At 39.5% G+C, this 21,577-nt stretch overlaps 1 protein-coding gene across 11 annotated transcripts in view; it reads right to left on the reverse strand.

Annotated features, from left to right (window-relative positions):
* Positions 1–20,393, reverse strand: part of HUWE1 (HECT, UBA and WWE domain containing E3 ubiquitin protein ligase 1) — a 168,353-nt gene extending 147,960 nt beyond the window's left edge. For 4 of the 11 annotated variants that reach the window (XM_041740590.1, XM_041740594.1, XM_041740593.1 and 1 more), the window contains exons 1-2: positions 17,623–17,921; positions 14,108–14,244 (exon numbers count right to left, since the gene is read on the reverse strand). The gene's annotated coding sequence lies outside the window, so the exon portion shown is untranslated. Of the gene's footprint in view, positions 1–14,107; positions 14,245–17,382; positions 17,530–17,622; positions 17,922–19,941; positions 20,050–20,247 lie in introns of those variants that run through there. The other 7 variants (XM_041740585.1, XM_041740584.1, XM_041740587.1 and 4 more) reach the window with 7 other exon arrangements.
* Between the last annotated feature and the right edge of the window lie 1,184 nt (positions 20,394–21,577).

The raw sequence follows: 21,577 nt of genomic DNA on the forward strand, positions 1-21,577 counted from the left end.
TTTAAAACAATACTTTTAGAAAAAAAATTATGTCCCAACACATAGACAAAACTGGCTCTGTTTGAGTAAATTTAACAGCACCACACACAGCCTGGCACATACTCATTTCCGATGTTCTTTAAATAAACCGAACAATGTGAACAATCTGCTGCTTTAAAACATTTATATCTGTAACATGAAAGATGTTTGCTGAAAATGGAAGAATAGTATGCAAAGGTAATCTAGTTCCCTGCTACCAACTGACTTTGTGACATTAGGACAATCTGAGCCTCAGACATATAAAATGAAAATGAAATAACTAAAATCTTGGGAGCACCTGGGTGGCTCAGTGGTTCAACGTCTGCCTTTGGCTCAGGTCATGATCCCAGGGTCCTGGGATGGAGTCCTGCTTTGGGCTCCCTGCAGGGAATCTGCTACTCCCGCTGTCTATGTCTCTGCCTCTCTGAGTCTCTCATAAATAAATAAATAAAATCTTTATAAAAAATAACTAAAATCTCTTAAAGCCTGTAATACTTCATCTTCAGTTCAAGACAAATGCTAAGTATTAAACATGAACGATTTGAATCATTCTCAAAACAGTAACCAAGCTGGTTTTCTACTTCGCACAAATTCCAATTTTTTTTGTTTTAGCAAACTACATTTTTCCAAATAATTCAGTTTTAAGCTGAACATGTATATAAAAATCAAATAGTCTTTCCCAAGATAAAACAGGAACTGCTGGTTAACCATAACTGCTGGTTAACAAAAATAAAAGCACACACCTACTTTACACCATTAATTAAACATAAAAAGCTAAACTGTAAAGTTATTAAGAAGATACTGCAGATAAATACTCTTGTAATCTTGGCAAAGAAAAGATCTTCCAAAAAGAAATCACAACCTAGAAACCGTAAAGGAAGAAAAAACAGGGCAGATTTGACTATGCAAAAATTCTAAACCATAAACACAGAAAATATTTACAAGAGGATACAAAAACAGTTGGTATTTCTAATATACAAACAATTCCCAAAACTCAGTAAGACAAATAATCAGATAGAAAACCAAGTAAAAGACCACAAACCTGCAATTTGCAGAGGATACAAACATTTGCTCATCCTAATAATTATAAAAATTCTAATCAGGGATCCCTGGGTGGCGCAGCGGTTTGGCGCCTGCCTTTGGCCCAGGGCGCGATCCTGGAGACCCAGGATCGAATCCCACGTCAGGCTCCCGGTGCATGGAGCCTGCTTCTCCCTCTGCCTGTATCTCTGCCTCTCTCTCTCTCTCTCTGTGACTATCATAAATAAATAAAAATTAAAAAAAAAAAAGAAACTTAAAAAAAAAATTCTAATCAAACCAAGGAGATGTTATTTTTTTAAAAAGATTTTAAAAAAATAAAATAAATAAAAAAGATTTTATTTATTTATTCATGAGACACACAGAGAGGGGCAGAGACACAGCCAGAGGGAGAAGCAGGCTCCATGCAGGGAGCCCAATGTGGGGCTCGATCCCCAACTCCGGGATCACACCCCGAGCAGAAGGCAGATGCTCAACCACTGAGCCATCCAGGCACCCGGAGATGTTATGTCTCATTCAAAAGACTGGTTAAAATTAGAAAGATCAACAATTATCTTCTTTTGGCAGATACAGGTGGAGAGAAAAGGGTACTGACAGACACTGCTGGTGGGAACAGCAATTCAATATAGCCTTTCTGGAAGTCATTTTGGCACTACCTATTAAAAATTTAAATGGTAAAAAAAAAAAAAAACAAATTTAAATGGTACCACTTATGACCCAGAATGAATTCTACTTTGGCTCGACAATAGGGAATGATTAAATTATAGTAGATCCATCCTTTGAAATGCTATGCAATCATTAAAAAGGATAGAGTTGAGCTATATGTTTTAACATATAAAAATATACAGGGGCACCTGGGTGTCTCAGTGGTTGAGCATCTACCTTCAGCCCAGGTCGTGATCCCAGGATCCTGGGATTGAGTCCCACATCTAGCTCTCCGCAAGAAGACGGCTTCTCCCTCTGCCTCTCTGTGTGTCTCTTATGAATAAATAAATAAAATCTTAAAAAAATAAAGATATACATAGCACACAAATGGATAAGCACGGTATGTGAATGCTAAAAGGTATGTGAATGCTAGAAGAATATATACAAATTGTCAACAGATCTTTGAAGTGTGGTACGAATAAAACAAGACTATTATTTGGGGGGGGGAACACTAATCTTTACCTAAAATGTTTGTTTGAATCTTTGTGTTTTAACAGCAAACACTTCTATAATTTAAAACAATTGAAGGGCAGCCCCGGTGTCACAGTGGTTTAGTATCGCCTGCAGCCTGGGGTGTGATCCTGGAGACCCGGGATCAAGTCCCACGTCAGGCTTCCTGCATGGAGCCTGCTTCTCCCTCTGCCTGTGTCTCTGCCTCTCTCTTTCTGTGTCTCTATGAATAAACAAACAAAATCTTTAAAAAAAATAAAAAATAAAACAACTGAAAAGGAATAAATATAAATAGATAGGCTTAGGGGGAAAAAAGATGGGCTTAGAAAACACTAACTTGAAAGTTTTACAAAGAGGAAATTCAGACTTATCTCTATAGGCTTATGGCATCCATCAACATGCATATGCATGAAAACACATAGAAATGTCTCCTGAAAGAGCTCAAAATTGACCCCGTGTTGAAAAAAGTAACACCTACAGTCAAAAGGGCTTTCAAAGAAACTGAGTTTTTGGACTTTTTCTCATTTACCTCTCTACTCCCCCTTTTTTGGGGGTAACTTTCTTATAGGATGGGGTCACTTATTCTATACTTCTATGGATGATATCTCCTGGCACATTTAGAAACAGATTAAGTTCAGTTTTAAGAAAAGATATAGCACAGTGAAAAGTACTGGACTAGATTAACCTGGGTTCAATGCCCAACTCCACCACTAACCAGCAACATTTGTTATCTTGGACAAATCACTTCCCCTAATCTGGGCCTATAAAATAAAGAGTTTGATATGGATAATATCAAATATAGGCTCTTATTCAGCTCTTCCATTGGACACAGAAAAAAACTACCATTTTAAATCCACTGGTAATTTGCTTTGCTAGAGGTAGAGATTTGAATTAACTATGCAAGCAGCCTGCTTTTACTTTTAAAAAGCAAAAATCAAAAATGCTCTATGTAAAAGGTTGTCTTCAAGTTATATCTGCATCCCTCCAGACTATACTTCCTCTTAAGGATGGCCTTGCCAAGACAGTTAAGAAAATTTGAGGAGCAGGGAAATGGAGCCCCAGATTAGGTCAAAAGATTATAAGGCACTCTAGGGTGGAGGAGTCAAGCTAGCTCCTACAAAATATGGCAGTAGGTATAGATGTAAGGAGAGAGTCACCTATAGAAATGATACTAGATTCTATCTTGATTTATGCTCTTCTCTAATACTAATGTATCAAGGCTTAGCCTGAGGTGCTGTCATACTCTAAGTCAACAAGCATTATATACTAAACACAGTGAATAATGCAGGATAGTCTTTCTTTTTTTAATTTTTATTTATTTATGATAGTCACACACAGAGAGGGGGGGGCATAGACACAGGCAGAGGGAGAAGCAGGCTCCATGCACCGGGAGCCCGACATGGGATTCGATCCCGGGTCTCCAGGATCGCACCCTGGGCCCAAAGGCAGGCGCCAAACCGCTGTGCCACCCAGGGATCCCCAGGATAGTCTTTCTAAAGAGCAATTTAGTAAGTACCAAAAGCCCTTTACATTTTTGCATTCCAGTTCTAGAAATTTCTTAAGTAAACATAATGTCACAAAGACTTCTCATTCCGATGTTCTTAAGCTTCTTTCCTTTATTCAACACCTGTTCACCAAATGGTCTACTGTGAGCTAAGAAGCATTGTTTAAAGATCATGGAAAACAAGGACTTTAAGGTTTGAACAATAGGACTTAGTTGATAAATTATTATATATTCTATACAATAGAATATAATGTAACCATTAAAAGCACTGTCATACTACATTATGACAAGGAACAGAGATTAATATACTAAGTGGGAACAGCAAAAACTACACCATTCTCTTACACCATACACAAAGATAAACTCAAAATGGAGGAAAGATCTAAATGTGAGACAAGAATCCATCAAAATCCTAGAGGAGAACACAGGCAACACCTTTTTTGAACTTGGCCATAGCAACTTCTTGCAAGATACATCTATGAAGGCAAGAAAAACAAAAGCAAAAATGAACTATCGGGACTTAATCAAGATAAAAAGCTTCTGCACAGCAAAAGAAATAGTCAACAAAACTAAAAGACAATCTGCAGAATGGGAGAAGATATTCGCAAATGACCTATCAGAAAAAGGGCTAGTATCCAAGACCTATAAAGAACGTATTAAACTCAACAGCAAAGAAACAAACAATCCAATCATGAAATGGGCAAAAGACATGAAGAGAAATCTCACAGAGGAAGACATAGACATGGCCAACAAGCACATGAGAAAATGCTCCACACATCACTTGCCATCAGGGAAATACAAATCAAAACCACAATGAGATACCACCTCACACCAATGAGAATGGGGAAAATTAACAAGACAGGAAACAACAAATGTTGGAGAGGATGTGGAGAAAGGGGAACCCTCTTGCGCTCTTGGTGGGAATGTGAACTGGTACAGCCACTCTGGAAAACTGTGTGGAGGTTCCTCAAAGAGTTAAAAATAGAACTGCCCTACGACCCAGTAATTGCACTGCTGGGGATTTACCCCAAAGATACAGAGGCAGTGAAACGCCAGGACACCTGCACCCGGATGTTTATAGCAGCAATGTCCACAATAGCCAAACTGTGGAAGGAGCCTCGGTGTCCATCGAAAGATGAATGGATAAAGAAGATGTGGTCTATGTATACAATGGAATATTACTCAGCCATTAGAAACAACAGATACCCACCATTGCTTCGACGTGGAGGGAACTGGAGGGTATTATGCTGAGTGAAGTAAGTCAACTGGAGGACAAACATTATATGGTCTCATTCATTTAGGGAATATAACAGTGAAAGGGAATAAAGGGGAAAGGAGAGAAAATGAGTGAAAATATCAGTGAGGGTGACAGAAGACGAGAGACACCTAACTCTGGGAAATGAACAAGGGGTAGTGGAAAGGGAGGTGGGCGGGGGATGGGGTGACTGGGTGATGGACACTGAGCGGGGCACTTGACGGGATGAGCACTGGGTGTTATATGTTGGCAAACTGAACTCCAATAAAAAAAATACCACTTCTATATTGATTTGGACAAACAGCTTTAAAAAAGACAATTAAGGAAATGTGAATATGGACTGGATATTAGATAATATTAAGAAAAAGAACAAATTTCCTAGGTATGATAAAAGGTATTGTATATATTGTAGGTCCTTATTAAGACATGCCTGCTAAAACATTTAAGGATGAACTGTCGCTCTCACTTCATATGCTACAGAAAAATTAAAGACATATGTACATACATATAAATTAAATATGGCAAATTTTAACTATTAGATATAGCTGGTGATATACAGATGCTCAGTATGCTATTCTTTCAGCATTTTTATGTTTGAAAATTTTCACAATAAAAAGTTGGAGGCAAGGTTATGAATTACATTTTTAAAGAGCAAAGTTTTTGGGGAAAAGTGTGCTTTTGCTACACAAGCATAAAGAAAACCCTTGCAAGAATATATTGTGTACCAGCATACTAATAGTATTTATCTGAATGGCAGATTTCTGTGCTTACGTGTATATTTTCAACAATAAACCATACATACCACTATAATCATGAGGACATGAGGACCATTACTTAAAAATAAAGTCAGGAAAGCATTTTCAACCAAGAACTACAATAAAATGAACAAAGACTAAATAATGTCCCATTCCCAAAGCATTCTTATTAAATGATCTTACAAACCTTAAAGTATGCAAGCAATATTACACAGCTAATAAATTGTGTGAACATCACATAGTTTTAAAATTTCTACTTACAAGAATAATTTATACCATTCGCACAGTATAACAATTTAAACAATTCATGTTAAAGATCACAGTGGGGAGGAGATTATTGAGTTAAAGTACTTAAGTATTTCCCTTCATGTCACACCTCCCCAATAAAAGATGAGGCAAAAATAAATGTTAAAGATGATCAGTTCAAGGGTAGAGGTTTTTGTTACATTATTCTCTGTATTCTTCAGCGTATTTTAAGTTTCTCAGAAAAAGGAATGCAATTACAGAAAGAGCTGAAGTTCCCCTTAACCATTCCTTCCAAATAATCAGTTTACCCTAGCTCTTAAAAAATATATAAATAGCACCATAGAGTACATACTATCTTGCAGCTTGCCAAAATAATCTCCACATAAATAGCTATAACTTATACCACTTGTGGCAGTATCTAAGACCATACTCTTCTTCTTGTATTTTTGCCATGACTTGATATTACCTAATTATTTTTTGCCAATCTAATGGTTAAAAAAAAATCTCATTTTAATTTGCATTTCTGGTATTTGAGTATCTTTTCTTGTTACCAGACAGTTTTAGTTCCTATTCTGGGAAAAGCCTGTCCCTAATTTTCTACGGCTCTTATTTTTAAAACATTACTCTTATCATTAAGATGGGAACATACCAACCAAAATGTTAATGATGACTGAATATTTTTGTGGGAGTAGGAATCTTTTTCCAAAATAAGAACACATTTTCTAGTTTTTCCTAAATTAATTCAGTAACAGAAACTAGAAAATTATAAAAGTGGGTAAAAAAAATCCTTTTAGATATAAGTAGTACTTTCAGGATATCCTATTATAGGAGCATATAACACCCTAGTGGAGCTTATAAAATCCAGCTTAAAGAAATAAACACATCTAAAGCACAAGTCTTGTTAAGAAATTAAATACTGGTTGAGGCTATTCATTCATTTGGGATACATTTAACTAACTTCATTTTTGTAAAGCATTTTTCGAGTTCATCGTGTACCTCGTTTAACCCTAACAAAATTCGATGTGACATTCTCTGATGCCCTCCTATAAACTGCTATAGCACATTTTGTTCACTGTCATTATACTGATCCCTCTGTGATTTACAAGTCTCCCTCCCCTAGTAGACCACTCTCTTATTGAATTTCCATCATCTGACATTATTATGAGATATCTCATCCTCATTAAAAGGATGAGGAAACTGGCTCAGTAAAGTAATTTGCCCCAAGTAATATAGCTATTAAGTATTTAATTTACATAAATTACAAAGGCCTTATTATCTTTGTAGTATACTATATAAACATTTTAAATAACACATCATCTCACTTTAATGCTCACAGCAACTTATGAAGTAGGTTTTTTGATTACCAATCAACAGGTGAGAATGAAACCTGAGGCACAGTCAAACCCTAATTTTTATGAAGCACAGCTGTCTCTTTACATACTTTATAAATCAATAATTAGGTATAGGAGCCTCTACCTTTATATAACAAACATCTTGGGAATGATGGGGGAGGGTGGCAGAAGGAAGACAGTTAAAGCAATAGGATAGAGACTGGAAACCAGTTATAGGTCCAGCTGAAGACCATAAGCTGATACTGTAGTGTCAACCACATGTGCCACTTTGAAATCCAATCTTGGCCCAAAGGTTTTTCTTGCTACTGCCCTGTATTCATAGAAGACAACTGCAGGCTTTCTCACAGAGTATCAGTCTCAAAGACGAGGGATACAGAGCTAAGGAGAGCCTTGAAAAACAGGTTATATCACACATGGACAAAGCAGGGGGAAAATGACAACATAAAAGAAAAGGCTAATAAGGAACTTTAAACATTATCTCAGTCCTTAAATGGACTGAGTTTCTTAAGTGAAGAGACCAACTCTCATTCATTTTGTCCCTAGCTCCTTGTACTTAAAAACACCAGTAAATGGTTACTGAACTAAAAAGAGGTTAAGATGTGAGGGGAAAAAAATATAATTTTCAAAATAATGGCTTCAAATTTACTGAGCACTATGTGCCATGCACTATATACTTCAGTAATAAAACAAAATGTTAAAAGTGATGGATAATATTTACCTCTTTTCTAATCTGCTATATACGGTGCTACTCAAGTATGTTAATAGTGGTGATACTGATGACCATGAGGAAGACTCATTATGGGTTAAGGTTACTAAGGTTACAGCAGAACCTTGAACAGAACAAAGCTGAACAGTAGGGGGCTATGTAGCTGTAGGGAGATCAAGGCAACCACAGAAATGGGTAAGACTCTTCAGAGGGTGTGAATGTGACTCCTACCTCTTGGCAAAGTAAGAAACTACTCTGGTGGAACACTCAGTTTTCACGGGCCAGAGTCAGCCCCCAAATGACCAAAGTACAAACCCCTTTCCTCCCCACAACTGGTGATCCAACACAGACCTGAAGGGTCCAGACAGGCTTTGCTAACTGGCCATCACTTGACCACTGTGACTGCCCATCCCTGAGCTGTTGGAGGGGTTAAGTGAAATAGTATGTTAAAGAAATGACCATCTGCTAACCACGTGGAGTGTACTAACAACCTACATTTCCCCATTTAATCCCAATAATCCCACAATAAAGTTATTTTCTCCAGATGAGGCAAGTGATAAATTTGCTCAACGTGACAGAACTATTAAGTGCCCAGAAAAAAATTTAATTCAGCAATTATCCTACCCTTCTCATACAAACTGTTATCACTGAGTAACCTTGTAAAATTATTCCACCTAATATACGAAAACAAAATGACAGTGTTAGAACATTATCATTTTGACATTACCAATGAACTAATCGATCTAAGCTTTAGGCAGAAATGGCTGTTAATACAAAAAAAAAAAAAACAAGACGTCATTACAACTTAATGAGTGTTGTGAATAAACACACCACCACCAATATTCTTGCCAAAGGAAATGAACCTGAATTTATAAAATCCTCTGGATCCACTGTCAATTTGCAGGAAATATAAAGGACAGAAGAACATGTTAAGAACAGTACTGAGTATGCAATAAGCAAAATTCAGTCTGTGGGAAACTCCACAGGTCAAATGGCCTGAGTTATTCAACAGATATAGTATAAGAAAAAGAAAGAAAGGGAAGCTACAGGTATTTAAAATACATCAAGTTTCAAAAAGTGGACAAAACAAATTATACTGTCCAAGGATGCACACTTGGATGATAAAACCCAAGTGATCACTATAAACTCAGAGGAGTCGATACCTTCTGGAGACGGAGGATGCTGTGACAGGGATGGGCACATGGAAGGACTTCTAGGATAACAGGTAAAGTTCATTTCTTGAGTTACAAAAGTGTTTGCCTTAAAATAATTTATTAAACTGTAGATTTGTTTTGGGGTGGTTTTCCCTATCTGTATTCTATTTGTTACAATAAAAAGGAAGCACTTTAATCACATTAAAGTTGCTTATGTATGATATGATTCTATTTGTATGAAATGCCCAGACTAGGCAAATCATAACGTAATTAGTGGTTACCACAGGCTGGGGTGGTTGGGAGAAAGGGAGTCGCTACTAATGAGTTACTTGGGTGATGAAAATGTTTTAAAATTGATGTGTATGACTGTGAACACTAAAAACCACTGTACGCTGTAAGTGGATGAATTGTATGCTATGGGACTATCTCAATAAAACTTTGTAAAGTCTAAGACACCCCAGTTAAACCAAGACACACTTTTAAAATAAAGACTGGGGTGGAGCCCAAGGATTTGCATTTCTGACAAGTTCCCAGAGGCTGTTGCTGCCGTTAATCTGGGGACCACATTTTAAGAACCACTGCAACAAAGGATTTCAAAACGGCTTCTAGCTCACAGCAGTACTAAACAGCACTGGAAAGTGAAGTGTTTTACTCAGGGACTGAGAAATCAGTCAAGAAAAAAAGCAGTTAACACTCTGCCAAGCATTGTTCTATTCCAACTGATTCCCTGACCATCAACATCAGCATCTCCTAGAAACTTGCTGGAAATGCAAATTCTTGGGTCCCTTCCAGATCTACAGGATCAGAACCTCTGGGTTGGAGCCCAGCTTCAGCAAGCCCTCTAGGTGATTTTGATGTTCCCTAAAGTTTCAGAGCTGTTCTAAGCACTTTATATGCATTAACTCAGTTAAACTTCTCCAAAACCCTATGACATAGGTAACACTATTAGCATTTTACAGATTAAGAACTGTGGCACAGAGGTTAAATAATTTGCACAAGATGATAACTGGTAAAAAATGGAGTCAGAACTTGAACCTAAGGAGTCTGGCTTCAGAGTCCATATTCTTAATCACTATGCTGAAAGATCTCCCCACTTGTAAGAACTCAATTGGCAGAATGCAATAATAAAGAATTAGTGGAAGAAAAAACTGCAAAGACAAGGAGAAACAGGTCTAATACACAGAGGCAAATAACAAAATAATTACAGCAAATAATGTTATCATTAAAAAAGCAATCTTCCAAAAGCATTCCAAAACATAAGCAGCTACCAAATACTATATCCCAGCATTTCCAAAGCAATTATCTCAAATATCTAATTATAAGGACTTAAAATCTGGGTTATACTAAAGATGGTACATGAATTCATGGCAGTACATTCACATTTACCAATCTTTAAAATCTAAATGATTATATTAAAAGGTCATTCCACAGAACATGAAAGACTCCTAACTCTGGGAAACGAACTAGGGGTGGTGGAAGGGGAGGTGGGCGGGGGGTGGGGGTGACTGGGTGGCAGGCACTGAGGTGGGCACTTGACGGGATGAGCACTGGGTGTTATTCTGTATGTTGACAAATTGAACACCAATAAAAAATAAATTTATTAAAAAAATAAAAGGTCATTCCATAATATTTGAATCTCCCTACTCCTAGTCCCTTTAAGTCACTATACAGTCAGAATCTAGGGCTTGAAAAAGAACTTTCACATTCCTCTAGTCCAATTAGTAATCCAGACTGAATTATCTACAATATGGATCTCCATTTAATATTCATACGAAGCTAAAAGAAATTCCAACTTTTTGTAAAATCACATTCTGAGATCAATCCATGTCTGTAATTTTTAAAGCCAAATGATTAAGAATTTTTTAAGGGCACTAGGGATGCCTGGGTGGCTCAGTTGTTTAAGTGTCTGCCTTCAGCTCAGGTCATGATTCCAGGGTCCTGGGATTGAGTCCTGCACCAGGATCCTTGCTCAGTGGGAAGCCTGCTTCTCCCTCTGCCTGCCACTCTCCTTGTGTGCTCTCTGACAAATAACATTTTAAAAACCTAAAAAAAGAAACGCTTTTTAAGGGCACTAAAATGTGAAAATGCTCAGTATGAACAGCCCAAACAAAACCTACAGTTGTTTTACTCAGAGAGAGCCACTCTTTCACACTATCTGAAAGCATTTCAATAACCAGAAGACCAAGCTGGTTAACAAGTACATCAAGTTTTAGCAACTCAACCCCTATGACACATCAAATGAGAGGGCTTCCAAAGAATCTTCTGAGCTGAATTATCCCTGACATTAACATATAAACATCTGATAACCAGTCATTGAGGAAACAAGTCAGAGAACAATACAGCAAAACATCCAGAGCCCAAGTATTTGCGACTATCAACCTTATACATAGTGCAATCATTGTAAAGGAGCCTAATATGGTTACAGCTACACATCAGATTTTAACAACATAATGTAACAGTAGGAAAGGTAACTCAGAATGTGAAGGGCAAACATTTTCAAAGCAATCAAGTCTGGCATTTCAATAATACTCTGAACCCATGGTTGAAAACATGCAACAAAAGAGAAAAAAAATCAACAGCATTGCCATTATAAACCTGTAGCTGTTAAAAACTCCGGAAACAATTCAAATATTGAAATGCCTACCGTATAAAACTCTGTTCCAAAAATCCAGTTATCCCAGATTCAAAACTCTGGATTAGAAGGTTTAAGTTCAAACTTCCTAATAACTACAGAAAACTGAAGACAGGAGTAAATATCTAACCACTATTTCTAATATGCCCAAAATATTTTGTTGAATGGACTTCACTGGAATTCCCAAGAAATCACTTCTTTAAATAATCACCTTTTTTTAAAAAAAGATTTTATGTATTTATTCATGAGAGAGAGAGAAGGCAGACATAGGCAGAGTTGGAGAAGCAAGTTCCTTGCAGGGAGCCTAATGTGGGACTCGATCCCCGATCTCTGGGATCATACCCTGAATGGAAGGCAGTTGCTCAACCGCTGAGCCACCCAGGTGTCCCTAAATAGTCACTTTTCAACTAGTGATCTGATTTCTCCATTAATGAACAAAGAACTGAAAAGCCTGAACTCATGAACCATAGCACTGGTGATTCAAAATCATATTTCATCTAAATACTTCAAAAACTTTCATTCATGAACTCTACCCTCTCTGCCCCTCAACTCAGAATCACCCTCATTTTAAAGGTAGGCACAAGTGATCTTGCTCTGCTCACATTTGTGCTTAAGTCAAAAGCTGGCTGGAGCCTATCTAGATGTCCAAATCCATTCCCAGGTTTTGACTATGGAAGGGACATACAATAGATCCCAAGATAACCAATTCTGCACAAGGACAGAAATGAAATATTTAAAGGATTTTATGCTGTGGATCATCATTTCCAAAAGAAATAAAATGAAAAATAACAAAAGGAAAACTATGGTTGCATATTAATAGCTGAAAATTAGGACGTAAGTGGAAGCTCTCAAAAATTGTTTAGTATAAAATAAAATAAAATAAAATGTTTAGTATTGCCATTTCAAAAACTGTATTATAGCCAGAAGAACTCATCACTAAGTCTTAATAGCTTAGAAGTTATGGGTCAGAGCAGCTGAGATACCAACATCAAAAGAATAAAAAGCAACATTGTAAGATAGTATAAAAATAACTAAACCATCTAAGGAAATTGAAACCATAAAAAATCCCAAAGGCACACTCAGGTCATTATCTAGGAAACATTAGCTTCTTCCATAAGGAGGCCTACTTTTCATGTGGAGCAGTAAGCAGAGCCAAGACATGAAACTGAGGTCAGGTATCAATTAAATCAGACTCTGCCACAGAAAAGGGAATCCATGACTAGTTATTTTGGGATAGTGCCTAGGCCAGCAGTATCAACTCCAACTGGGATACAGGAGATTACTGCCTTTGTTCCATTATAATGGAGGGGGGGGGGTCCTCCAGGGTCTTTAACTTAGTAAGAATGGGTTAGATACCACTTTTGGGATACAGTCACCAAATACGAGGGAAGTTACACAACAATTTCTTCAACAAATAAATCAAGAAAAAAACAAAAGGGAGGGAACCTGCAGATTAAAATAGATTTAAAAAAATATATATCAATCCACCTTTGTGATAAATGGATTTTCTTTGGACTTTAACTCAAAGTAAAATGTGAATATTAGCTTCATATTTGGAATCTTCAAAAATCATTATTAATTTTTTGAGTTGTGATAGTGGTTTTGAAGTTATGTTTAAAAAGCCCTTTTCTTAAAAAAAAGAAAAAGCCCTTTTCTTTCAGACATAGAAGTATTTGACAAGTAAAACTATGACAGTGGGGATTTATTTCAAAATAATGGGTGGGGGGCAGCCCGGGTGGCTCAGCGGTTTAGCGCCACCTTCAGCCCAGGGCATGATCCTTGAGACCCAGGATCAAGTCCCACGTCGGGTTCCCTGCATGGGGCCTGCTTCTCCCTCTGCCTGTGTCTCTGCCTCTGTCTCTCTCATGAATAAATACTAAAAAAAACAACAACCAGCAAACATTAAAAAATTAAAAAAAATGGGTGGGCACAGTAGGTAGAAGTACAGATGAAGCAGAATGGCTACAAGTGGTAACTGTTAAACATGGTGATGGATACACAGGGAGATCACTATACTATCTGATTTGTGTATGTCTGACATTTTTCATAACTGAAAAAGGATTAAACATAATATCTTGCAATTTTATTTTTTGAATGGTGCTTAGGGTTATTTAAAAATCATGTACAGACAGAATTCACTTAATAACACAAGAAGCAGCCAGTGCCACATCAGATCCAAACAATGAAAGAAATCAAAGTAGCTCATTTACAGAATGGAAATACATATACCACCCCCAACTCCATTCCAGAAAGTAAAATACAAATACTACCCAAAGATCTACAAAAACTAACCTAAAATCACAGCCAATCATGCTCATCCTGGTGGGAAATCCCAACACTTCTCCAACAGTTTCCTGAACCTTCCTGATCAAGTTGGTCAGCTAGTTCCTCCTGAGTGCTAACCCACTCAGGTCAGACTATTGGAGGACCTACAAAAAAAAAAAAAGGTAGGGGGAGAGAGAGATACATTTATTAGAGTATGGGGGAGTTAACCATTATATCAATGTTCAAACATGATCACAGTTATTATTTCTTAAGCAATAGCTCTTACGTATCAATTTGCATTTTTAAGGACCTGCTTTAAACAGCAACAAGAATTCAGAACCAAGAGCCAAACCAATTATTCTATTCTGACATCTAGGCAACACCTTTGAAAACTCATCTCCATCCTCAAACCCAATGAAATTATAGGGGATAGTAATTACAATTTTACATCCTCACTATATAATTGATACTAAGGCAACGCTAAATTTATTATTTTTGTGGAAAAAAATGCACATACAGAAACTACTTTTCACCTTCACATACACTTTTTGGGCATACTGGGAGACAACTGATAAACACCTGGGAAACTCAGGCTGAACTCTGCCACTGAACCTTAGACAAAGCTTTTAACTAGTATTGCCACTCTTTCCTCTCTTTTTAGAGATCTACCTAGAATAAATTAAATCTTTTAGGTCATACCTAAATTATCATTCCCAGATTTATTCTAGTTCTGAATGACAAGAATCAAATTAAGGTTTAGTTAATTTCTGATTCATTGCCTGACCCATTGCAAAGAACTCCAAGGCAGTATCTCAAAACGAAAGTGCTCTTCTGTCCTCCCAATGAAAAAGGGGGGAAATCCTATTACCTCCAAAGCACTTTAAACTGAACAAAGCAAACCCTAACACTCAAAATTAGTATCCATATAATTACCAGATGGTTACCCATGGTAATCTTTAATCCTCGGTAAACTTTTCACCATCATATTCCTATTTCAAACCTCATCACCTGGCCAAGGTGATAGATAAAAGTATTCGGTTTCATATTGGTCTAATCAATATATTAACAGTAAGACTTCCAAACTGAATATACTCACTTCTTTAATTTAATTTAGAATTTAATTAATAATTTAATAAGAATGCCGGGAAATATAAAATGGCAAAACACAACAGGAGGTAGTGTATTAAAGAACTGACAGTAATTTGCTATGGGAAAGAAGCTTGGTATTCCAAGCAACTTTCCTAAATTCTCTCAGCTAGGAATTACCCTGTGCAGGTATAGCCAAATAGATCACCACACTGATCTGAGGAACCAAAGAAAGGAGGCAAGGGAAAAGCAGTATGAATACTTGAAAACTAGCTGGTAGAAGTTCCCTTGATTACTGTGAAAAGCATAACAATAAATTTCATCTTTGAGTGAATAACAGAATAAACTCTTTTTGAATGGAAGGTGGGAGTATGCAAGGGATGAGGCATCCCTTCTAAAAGGCAGCACACCTGGGTGTGGTTCTTGATAGGAACCTTTATGGCTAGTTGTCATTTCAAGATAGTGACCTTGCACTAAAATTCCTACACTAGTAGGTTAACACAGGTAGAAATCACAATCAAACATCATGAACCACTGGAGAAAAAGAGGAAAAAAAATTACAAAAACGACCACGCTGCCCTAGAAATATACTAAAAACTTACAATTAGAGGAATAAAAATCTCTTATTTTTTTCCCCAGGTCATAAAACTACTATATGACACAGATCCATCTTCCAACCTATTCTTCCACCAAGAAAAAGTAACCACAATATATTGTGTGCCTACCATAAGCTGGGCACTTTACAAACTCATTCTAGCTACTATGAGCGCCACTACTCCTATTATACAGATGTATAAACAGAACTGAACAAAACTAATTTGCTCAAGGTCACAAAGTTCGATGTGAACCCAAAGCACACAGTTATTTCCACCATACCAGGGTGCCTCCCTTGACCGGAGAATGTTGAGGTCTCCTCAATCTAGGCAACATTGGGGCTAACAGAAAACAATGCTGAACATGTGATCTATAAAGAAAAGAAACGATAGGGAATCATTTACAGTAATGGTGGAACGGAGGAAGGGAACAGGAAAGTAGAACAGGACAATGATTGAGGGTCAGAAGATAATCAAAGCTATTTTACTTTCTATCACATGGAAGGGAAATGTAGTGGAGACTGACAGGCGGGTATCTTCTCTCTAGGGGATTCAGTTCTTGAAAAAAAGAACACGGAGGTAGGGAATCAAAGAATTAAGTGGGAAGCATGTTAAAAGGTGGTTAGCGCAAAAACAGAGGTCCACGGACCAAGAAGACTTAGCAACTCAGAAGAAGGCAGAGAAAAGGGGCGGTTCCAGAGCTTGCAAAGAGGGATGGCAAGGGACAGAAAAGGACAAAAGTTGGTTTACTGGAGGATTATCCTCTACAGCCTTTTCTTTAGGTTTTTGCGGGGCGGAAGGGGGCGTTATGAGAAAGGGAAGGCTAAGAGCTCCAAAACAAGAGATCTGCAATCATCCAGCCACCAACCCATTCATTGTTCCATCTAAGAATGGTTGAGCAGTCGGCAAAGTTGCAGAAACCTGCCCTGTACTCGAATCAGGGTCATACAAGCATGAAGACTTGAGGAAACGGAAGGCTACTGTATAGTTCTATCCACAAAGATGGAGTAAATGCACGGAACGGGAAAGGCTCTACTCAAGCCTTACGTCAAGGGGACCAAGGGAAAGAGGGTGACAGGACAGGCTAAGGGACTTGGGCTAAGCTCTTCCTTAGTGGGGCTGGGGAGGGGGTGACAGGGAAAGCTTTGATCACCCCTCTTAAATATACGAACCTCAAATATCCATGTGGATGAGGACAGAATTAGGGGGAAAAGGGGAGGAATACGTCAGAGACACTAAAGCTTGACCCCTAAATGTTAGTTCAAATACCAAAACAGTTAAGAAAGTAGAGCCCACCTCAATTCAAGAAAAACTAGGGGATTCATTTGGGCCGCTAAATGGGTGGAGAACAGAGGCAGGCCTGAAAAAAAGGGAGCGGGGAGGGAACCAGTCGTCATAGGTTGGTTCCCTTTCCCCCACTGTCCAATCTAACCCCCAACCCCACTCCTTAACTAACTCTAGGACCCCTGCCCCCCCAACCTTCCCAACCCGCCCACTGCGGTGGCAACAACGGAGGCGTGGACCGATTGGTGGGGCAAAGGCGGGCCCACACGCGACCGAGGCCCGGGAAATGGTGTCGCCTCGAACAGAGACAGCTTGGTCTTTGCCTCAGGTTCAACTTACTATCACCTCGGTGTTTCGCCAACAGTCACCTCCTTAACGTCGGCTGCCCGGGAAGCGTCACAAACCCGGACAGCCAACACCTCAGTCTCGGGTCCTGGCCGGACAGACATCAGCTTCCGCCGCCATCTTAACAGCGGCGGACCGACCCTAGTCACTGCCCCCCACCCCCACCCCACAAGCCACCTCCGCCACCGCGAAAGAATCCCACGAGGACGTAGCCCCGCTCGCGCGAGAACTCACCTGGTAAGAACAGCACGACCCAAAGAGGCTACTGCCGCCTCCGCGGCTGCTGCAGTCCCAAGCAGAACCACGGCCGCCTCCGCGCAATCCCGCGAGAATCTCTTACCGGACGGGAAAAGCCTGAGCCCAGCCCTTCCCAGACCCCTCCTCCCACCAAAGCCAAAGTCGCTACAGCTCCGCTCTCACTCTACGCGAAGCGAAAAGCAAATGACGCACAACCTCACGAAGCACCGAGGGGCGGAGTCAGTCTGCCGCCACCAGCTCCCGCATGCGCCGACAGAACTATCGCGATATTACGTTTTAGTCTCTGCGAGACCTTCGAATTCACCGCAGGATAAGGCCCGCGACTCGCCTGTAGGAAACACGAGCTCTCGCGAGACCTATTGCATGCTCCTAAAAAGGAGAGAGGCGGGGCTTCATGAAAATGACTGGGAGTTTTTCGGGGGAAGGGAGGAACCTCCCGTCCTGCAGGGATCTCGCCTACCACGAGGTTTCCGACCCACTGCGGAGCTGGCTGCCAAACCTCGCGATGACACAGCTCAGCGCCAAATCTCGGCCATGTCCTGAAAACTGCCTCCGCCCCCGATCTAAGGTGTCTAGAGCCTAGTGCTTGAGGAAAATTTAAAAAGTCAACCTGTTTATTCTCATGCTTCCGGACAGATCTGTACCAATTAGCCAAACTCCATTCTGGAAGAGGAGCAATGGGTCTCCCATTGTTACCTGCCTCCAGTAATCACATATTATCCTGGACTAACATATAAAAGACGTTCAGTCTCACAATAAGCTCACAAATGCAAATGAAAACAATGACATAACACTTTTTGCCCATTAGATTGGGGGAAAAAATTTTAAAGACATAATATCCTGACTCCTTCCCTCGCCGCACTGCAGGCTAACCTGAATCCATCTTAATGTAGCGAAGGGCTCTTATCGTTAGTTCTAGCTCTAAAGCCACTAATTTTTAACTCCTGACCCTTTACCTTGGCATAACCAAAAGATTCAATAAAGTGGTTTTCGCCAAACAAAGGAGTATGACCTCAAAGGAAAATTAAAGCTGGGGTGGGGGGGTGCGTGCTTGCAGTTTTTAATATGGCAGTTTTCCCACGTCTAGCCAACAATGTTTCTCCAATAAATCTTGGATCCAATCTGGCTCGATTTGTGGGCTTTTCTAGTCTAATGCTTTGTTCTGTCCATTCTAATTTAAATATTGTTCCTTAGAGTACAATATTTAATACCTGGTAGTACAAATAGCCCCATCTTTACTTATCTTTTAAAATATTTTCTCGGTTATTCTTAGCCATCTTTTTTCTAGATGAACTTTAGAATCGTATTGAGTTCCAAAAACTTGGCATATTTATTGAAATTCCATCAATTGTATAAATCAATATAGGAAAAATGGGCATGACTACAAAATTGAGCCTTCTTAGCAAGAAGCGCGATATTGCTTTTCCATGTATGCATTCTTTTATTATATACCTCAATAAAGTTTTGTAGTTTACTTCTAGGTATTTTTAAATTTTTCTTGCTACTGAGAATGGAGTAATTAATATTACATTTTTGAAATGCTTATTGCTTATAGATATTTGCCTACTTACTTTTGTAATCGGACAAATAAAAAATATGTTCAATTTCACTGGTAATCAGAAATGCAAATGAAAACAATGACATACCATTTTTTGCGCTTCAAATTAGTTCAAATGACAAAGATTAATAATAATCCATGTTGGCACAACTGTGGAAAATGGGCAATATTGCACAACATTGGGGAGTGTAAATCAGTATAGCCTTTTGGGAAGGCAATTTGGACAAATGTATCAAAATTCAAAATGCATATACACTTTGAGTAGCGATTACTCTTCTAAGAATTTCTCCTACGGAAATACTCATACATGTGCATGAAACGTATACATACAAACCCATTCATTATAGCATTGCTTGTAATAGCCCTTCTCCCCCCAAGGGAAACAAGATAATGTACATCAATCGGAAATGGTTAAATAAACTGTAGTACAATCGTACAATGCAGCTGTTTATAAATGAGATAAATTTAGATTCCCTGGTATATGAAGAGCTATAAGACATATTAAGTTTTTAAAAGGCAATTACCCGAAATGAATGTTTGTGCGTGTGTGTGTGTGTGTAGTACCATTTAGATACCAAAATATACATATACAACGTCTAGTAGTTACCCGCAAAGCCTGCCTGGCGGCCCCTCACCTTCCCCCTCCTGAAGCCGCCTTCCGAGAACCTGAGAGAAACGCCGAAGGCCTAGCCTCTACTCCCTCTCTAAGGCCACTTGGCCACGACTAATGCCGGTACCTCGCATCCCCACTGTCAGCACTGTCAGCCTCTCTCCCGCCGCGCTGCCTGCCGCTGCCCCGCAGCCCCAGAAGATGCGGCTAGCTTTTAGCTGGCACCGGCCAAGGCCTGAGGGAGGGGAGAGAAGGCGGAGTTGAGGGAGGGCTGGGGCAGGCCGCCGGGCCCCTTCACCAGCCTCTCCCGCTGGCTCCCCAAGGCCGCCACTCCGCGACTCCGCGTAGGGTCCCGTGGGAACAACCCTCCGCGAGGAGCGGAGGATGGCTTCGCTAGCAGGGCCCGCCCCCCAACCCAGGGTAAGATGCTCACCTCGGTGGCAGTAGCTCCGCAGGGCCCGCAGGAGCGTGCCGAGTCCTCGGGCCTTGCTTTAGCCCTGCTCCCCTCGCTCGCCCTCCGCGGAAAACCTACCCCTCCGGCTCTCTTCACACCGGATCTGAGGCTCCACCCCACCGCTTGAGGAGCCCCGCCCCTGCCCCTCGGGAAGGCACTCCTTCCGCGGTGGAGCAGTCTACCTTGTAGGGGACTGCGCTTGAGCTATTATCGGTCCAACAAACCCAACGGTAGAGGATTGTAGGGTCGCTAAGGAATTAGATTTGATTCGAGGCACGACGAAGGGTGACGTGATTTGATTTGATTTACGTTTAAAAATTAACAGTCTCTCCAGCTGCCTTGCGGAAGAGTAGGGGGCAAGAGGGCAAGCAGGGAGGCGGTGTGGAGGGCTGGAGCCAACAGGGACGCCGCCAGGGTCAATCCCCCCGCCCCCCCTCTGGGAAAATCCTTACAACACTTACTCCAGGCACTTAGTAAGCTCTCAATAAATATTATCTTTATTGTTCTCCTTGGTATTATTTGGGGTGGTAGTGCTATTGGCAAAGAGTTTATAGAGGATTTGCACCTGTGAATACATAGGAATTAAAAAGAATTTGGTAGCACGTACCCCTAACTATTGACCGGGCTTCATCTGGGTTGCAGAATGAGATTAGAAGATGGGAATAGAGGGGAGCTTTGAATGGCAATTTAAGATACTTCGGTAAGGTTTGAATTTTTTTTTAAGTATTAACTCAGTATTTTAAAGTATAAAGACAAAAGCACAACCCAAAGTACTCTTGAGACACAGAAGAAATAAAAACTGTAATTACATCTCCCAGTTTTAATTCTAACCCTACAGAACAGTGGTTCGTGCCCCGAATTGAGAATCCGATGAATGGATTCACTGCCCGTCAAATATATATTTACACAAAAATTTTGTGTATGATCTAGCTTTATGGAGGCCCCTTTTGAGAGATCTTTTTATAGTGTTATTTTTAATGAGTGAATATTATTCCATTAATGTTAATTATTTAACCAAGACTCCATGTTTAGGTCTTTTTTTTTATTAAAAGAAGTAGGACATGAACTTTGATGTAACTAAATATGTGCATATTTCTAAGATTTCTCTCCAGGAGAAATTTGTAGAAATGGAGTAGATAGGGTCAAAAGGTAACTCCTCCCAAAAAACACGTAACGGGCTCTCCAGAACAGTTGTAACAATATACGGTCTCACCAGAAATATATAAGAATTCCAGTTTATTTGGATATTCCTATTATCTTCACCAATACTGATAGTATAGTCTTCAAAAAAACCTTTTAATTTAGTAAG

The sequence above is a fragment of the Vulpes lagopus genome, chromosome X (genome assembly GCF_018345385.1).
Source record: "Vulpes lagopus strain Blue_001 chromosome X, ASM1834538v1, whole genome shotgun sequence".
Classification (NCBI taxonomy): domain Eukaryota; kingdom Metazoa; phylum Chordata; class Mammalia; order Carnivora; family Canidae; genus Vulpes; species Vulpes lagopus.